Raw genomic sequence first — 6,547 nt, 5'->3', positions numbered from 1 at the left:
GCCATCACTGCAGGAGAAAAGCCAAATTTAATTAGCTTATCCCATGGTGTCATTTAGTAAATCAAAAGCCTTTGAAAGGCCAATGAATCTTGCCCTTATCATCTCATTATCTTCCATCACTAACGAGGTATCATCAACCAGCCCCACAGAAACAGTTATTTTAGTGTCAGGCAATAGCTTGCTATAGCTAGTGACACTTTCCACTTTAGAAATGGTAGTGTGTGGAAAAGTCTACTCTCTTGCTTCCAGTTCTGTTGTAATCCTTTGCCTTCTCCGTGACTGTGATGGAAATGATATTTTCCCTCCCTTATTTAATAAATGTTAATAAGTAATGATGCCATAAAAGTCATCAATGTTGGTATCTACTCCAAGCATAGTCTTTTAAGTAGAACCTGACTACTGATTATTGTATTATCCTCTCAGTAATACTTATTGAGCCCTACTATGTGTCAGGCATTCCATGAGGCACTCATAACATTAATATCCCTTCCTAAAGGGCTAGTTCACTCTTTGATATTTACTTTGGCAACAGGCACGAGCTCCATTAAAATGATGCATGGATAACTCTATTTTTAGTTTTTTGAGGAACCTCCATACGGTTCTCCATAGTGTCTGTATCAATTTACATCCACATGATCCAGCAATCCCACTCCTGGGCATGTATCTGGAGACAACCATAATTCAGAAAGATACTTGCACCCCAATGTTCACTGCAGCACTATTTACAATAGCCAAGACATGGAAGCAACGTAAGTGTCCATCAACAGATGAATGGCTAAAGAAGATGTGGTATATACATACAATGGAATATTACTCAGCCATAAGAAGAATGAAATCATGCCATTTGCAGCAACATGGATGGACCTAGAGATTATCATACTGAGTGAAGTAAGTCAGACAGAGAAAGACAAATATCATATGATATCACTTATATGTAGAATCTGAAAAAAAAAAGTTACAAATGAACTTATTTACAAAACAGAAAGAGACTCACAGACATAGAAAACAAACTTACGGTTACCAAAGGGGAAAGGGGGGGAGGGATAAATTAGGAGTTTGGGATTAAAATATACATACTACTGTATATAAAATATATAACCAACAAGGACTTACTGTATAGCACAGGGAACTATACTCAATACTTTATAACAACCTATAAGGAAGAGAAAATGAAAAACTATATATATATATATATATATATATATATAAGTGAGTCACTTTGCTCTACATTTGAAACTTACACAACTTTGTAAATCAACTATATTTCAATAAAAATTAAAATAAAATAAAATCACGCATTGAACACATTGTACTTGAGTATCTACTCTGCATGCTTAGGATTTACTGGGATGAGACATAAGACAATGGGGAACTTTCAAGGTAGCCTCAGAAGTGTTGGATTATAGCTGACTGGCTGAGTAAACTGTCAGTAAGATGGGGATTCACAGGAGGGAGAGCCAGACTGCTGGGGCCAGAGACATAGCTGCTGGACAGACGAGTCGGCCCTTGAATGGCTGCCAGTGTATTAGGAGGAGAGGACCCTTTAGGGGAAGTTAGCACTAGAGCAAAGGCACAGATGCAGGAATGTGTATGGGGGCTTTTAGAGAACAGCAAGGTTACAGTGGCAAGTGTATCAGGGCTGTGGTCCCCAGACATTTTTTGGCCACAGACCCCTTTAAGCATACCATGATAGGGTGATGGTAATAATAACAATGCTATATTAATGCTAGCAGTACTATAAATGATAACACACACATAATTTCAATGTGCCTTTAATGTTTTTCACATAAGTGGTTTTTACTAATTTAAACTTCACAGCCCCATGAGGTCTCACGATCAAGCTCTCCCCTTACTAGATGACAAAACTGAAGTGTGAACAGGTCAAAGGTCACGCAGCCAGAAATGTGTGACCTGGAATCTGGGCTCAACACCACCCTGCCTATCCAAGCAATAGGCTCTTTTTCTAGAATAAGGAGCATTCTGTATTTCTACACAATTTCAGAGGGTTCATGGACTTCACAGATCCCCACGACCTTGGTCCCTGGGTTGAACAGTTTTGATCTATGGGGTGGCTGGTGGAAACGTTGGATTCACATTGATAAATAACCCAAATGCCACCATTAGGAGCTCTCTGTAGGAAACCAGAAACACTGAACATTCCTAACCTGGAAATGATACGGAAAAGCAGTTTACTTTAAAAAGCACAGAAAGACAGTAACAGGTGTGAACTGATTAGCGTACCTGAGGAGCTGTGTCAGGCACTTTCAGGTATTATGTTATTTAATCCTCCCAACAACATTGTCTTCTTATGTAACCCTCCTTCCCATCTTTTTTCTTACAGGTAAGGAACCTGGTCACCTGAGACTGTAATTTTCCCAAGGTCAGTGCCGCCGCAGAGTTTGCTCCTTTCCACCCCCTCCCCAGCTAACGTAGAACCTGTGCCTCTCACCAGCCCTGAGCATCCTTCTCCCAGTTTCTGTGAACTGTCTGCTAATGGCTCACATCGGCCACCTTCAGAGACTGGTCTTGGCCAATGTGTTCACTGCCCAACTAACAGCCAGAAATTCCCTCGAAAACCACCACCAGCTCAAGGCCAAGGACTGGTGTGGAAGTGAGGCAGGCTGGGACCCGGGACCCTTTGCTGCAGTGCTGCAATGCTTGCACCTGGACAAACGTCTCCTTGAGCTACAAAATACAAAGAAACTGTATGGGACTAAAAATAACTGCTAGCATTCCCAGTTGGGGCAAATTTTGGACAAAAGATACAAAGAGACCAAAAAACCCAACTGCCACTTTTGAAGAGCCCGGAGCAAAAGCAGGGTACTGCGCATGTCCCCTGCACTCAACACCAACATCACCTAAGCCACCCGTCCGGCCTGACCCCTGGACACATCCCTACCCTCACCCCATGTAAGGAACAAGCTCGCCCTCCTTCAGGGAGTGAGCAAGAAAGGAAAATGATTACTTGTTTTCGCCCCCCCCCCCCCCCCCCCCCCCGCCCACTCAGCAGGGGCCCCAATAAAGTCCTGCCTGAATTTCTTGTTTGGGCTCTAGTCAATTTCTATTGATTGGGGAAGGCGAAGAACTCTGGTCGGTATCAGAACGACCAACGTCCAGGACTTAGTCTCCGGTCTGCACACACCCTCCAGAGCTCCCGCAGAACCCTGGGTCCTCATGTCAAAACCCGCAGACCCGCAGAGTCTGGGTCCTCATGTCAAATCCCACCTTTGCCCAGCTTCGCCCCTTCTCTGTCCTGCTTTCCTGGCTCCATGGAGTACTTCCTAATAAATTACTCTCACTCACATCATTGGCTCAGGCTCTGCTCTTGGGAGAACCCAGACTTAGCTGGTCATACCAGCATTAAGACTAAAAGGACACCGAGCCTGGGTCTCATCTGCCTTTGCTCTCTACCTTACATTCCAATAGCCAGCAGCTACAGAATTGTAAAGAAAAGCATCTAGAAATGAATTATTTATATACAGCTTCATTTTGGCAAACTAATTCTGTGGACTCTTACAAGTGGGAAATGTATTAAATAAAAATATTGGAAGAGAAAACTAACAGCAAGAATTATTGTGTATTATTTTTAATATGATTTCTAATGACTTGATTTTCAGGTGTGTGGTTTACAGATATGGAGATTAATAGACCATTACTAAGACAAGTTGCATGAACTTGCAAAACCTTCTAATACTAGCCTAAAGGTAAGAACTTGAGTCAACTTCAATGATGAATGACAGCAACTCTAAAGGGAATATGATAAGAAATTGTACCAATAATGCACAATCAAAACTCCCCAGTAGTCATCTCTGGATTTTTGAAGGTGTACCTCTTCTTGTCCCATCCCTGATTCATGGATGGAAAGGTCCTCATCTTTGTCACATTTGGTAACGACATGTGGAAGCCATGAAGTTCCATCGTGTCAGTGATCAATGAACTGTGGTCACCGCAGATATAAGTGTAGCCACTGGTGGCAATAACATGAAAAAGCAGAAAATATACAGTTCATTTCCAGGGGTGTATGTCTATGGATTACGGTTCTGGGTGTTTTCCTTTAAGAAAAAAAAATACTTAACTTGGGTTAAAGTTCTGTAAGACACAGCATTTGATGAAATCAAGCATGTTGATCATCATAATTTAATACCTAGCCGGTTTTTCCTTCAATAAATCATGGATATAAGTATACATATTTTTTTCTCTAGAGCGCTCACTGAGACAAAGATATTCAGATTTTGGAAGAGATATTTTTCTTTTCCTTAGGAAAACCTCTACTCGACATGACTTTTAAAAAAAATTACCATTTGTCTCGAGAAAAGTGAGTTCCCTTAAGCGAACAGGAAAAAAATAAACAGGACTCTTGCCCCAAGTAGCACTTTTCACAGGTTTATATCAAAATATTTTATAGCCTTTTAAATTAAGGATTGTATTCCTCCATTAGACACATATATGGTGTTTTTCTCCCACAAGAAGAATTCTGTGAAATGGAAAGAATCGCAAAGCAGAGAATCCCCAGAAGTGGGTCTGAATGAAGTGTTTGGACGAAGCGACCCCAGATAAAGCCGCATCCTCTTCTCAGGAAGGAAGTTTTTCTTTCCTATCACAGGCCCGTGCTCCGCCGTGAGCTTGTGGGACATGATCTGAAATAGCGTGCCTTTGGCCATAATACACAGGACTTTTCACACAAACAATCAGATGGTGAATCCCAGTTGGGAAAAAGAACAATCTTCTTGAAACATAAACATCACCAAAAATATGAAGAAAGCTGTAAGAAAAGTAGTTGCCTTTGAGAACATCCTTTTTTTTGGGTTTGTTTTTGGTTTTTTAAAGGAAGCAGTGAGTCTTCTACCAAAACCACCTCTGGCTTTCATGAAGCTGCTATCTGTAACTCAGTTGTTTCTTTTCAACGTATTAAACATGACAGGTTTCATCTTTGGGTTTTCTGGAGTTGATTTGACCAGAATCTCTGAAAACGTACTTGTGGGAACTTCTGTCAAGTGCCTGAATGACAGTGTGAAAAAATGTTTGGAGAAGGAGAAAAATCAGTGCATATGGGGCTGAATGACAACTCCTTAAGGGAAACCTAAAAAAGGAGATTTCTAGCCAAAATGTTTAATTACTGCCTCTTCAAGACAGGCCAAGCCATCTGTTGGCTGGGATCTTGTCCCCACCTTTGGGGGGTGCTTGGTGATTGGCTGGCCATGTGTGAGAGAGCCATCTCCAACTGACATCTGTCATCTGTCAACTCCCCAACTGTAATGATGGGCAAAGTTGCTATCGGCTGTCAATGGGCCATATGGAATGACGAGTAAACGAACAGACCACATCCCAGACGTAGGGTGTTTCACAGGCAAACCAACCACTCACCAGCCCGTCCGGCTCCGAATGGAACCATAGGGTTTCGTTCTGCAAGAGGACATGAGGGAAGTGGGGTCGTGGTTACACATTAGAAGCTATCTCATCTTAAATCTTTACTGGAAAACTGGGAGATTGGGATTGACATATACACACCACTGCATATAAAATAGATAACGAATAAGGACCTACTGGACAGCACGGGGAACTCTACTCAATACTCTGTAATGACCTATAGGGAAATAGAATCTGAAAAAAGTGGATACATATCTATGTATAACTGATGCAGTTTGCTGAATCAGCAGAAACGAACACAACATTGTGAATCAACTATACTCCAATAAAAATTAAAACAAAATAAAATTTAAACTTAAAAAAATCTTTACTGGAAAGGTGAATGGAATACATAAGTAAATAAGCCTGAAAATAAGCCCATCAATTAACTCATAAATGTGTATAGGTTAGGGCGGAACTATAATCAGTCTACACACAGAGATCTGCTAACATGACACACATTGGCCCCAGGAGTACAGGGTCAGTAGGAAAAAGTCTGTCTTTAGTGGTCAGTTTGAAAATTAAGAAAACATCCATGAACAAGGCTTGAATACCATCTCTCTCTGTTTGGGGAAACTTCATACAGACAAGCAAATCACCGAGGGAGAATGTTTTGGTCTAAATATATATAAAGTTCACTTGAATGCTTGGTCAGCAAGGCTGAGATCTTAACGTCATGTTCCCATGGCATGACACATCCTCAAGAGCCTTTTACATGTGTTCTCTGTTACCCTACGATTTATTCAGAAGGCTTATTACAGGGAGTTACCTACCTTAAAGCACTATCTCACAGGCTTTAAAGTGTGGAATGAATTCATATTACCTAAATCAAGTCAGAACTTGAAAATAGCCATTTCTGGAACTAGAGACAAGAGCAGGTGGGTGGTAGCATCTTTTTATAACTGAGGAATCAATTTGCAACCCCAAGTTTTTCAACTCCATTTAGTTGTGGACATTAAAGAATTTTGATCAGTGGTTCTCAACTCCAGCTACTCATTGGACCAACTAAATAAAAATGGTAGGAAATAGGACCCAGCTATAAATATATTTTTAAATGTTATCTATCATTCAAATGTACGGTTGAGAAGCATTGTTTGTAAATTCAGTTCAGCTGAAATTTGAGCCGAACCTGATGAAGCTT

The sequence above is a fragment of the Stenella coeruleoalba genome, assembly GCF_951394435.1.
Source record: "Stenella coeruleoalba genome assembly, chromosome: 18".
Classification (NCBI taxonomy): domain Eukaryota; kingdom Metazoa; phylum Chordata; class Mammalia; order Artiodactyla; family Delphinidae; genus Stenella; species Stenella coeruleoalba.
The sequence above is the reverse complement of the archived record's forward strand: the minus strand, read 5'-3'. Positions refer to the sequence as shown.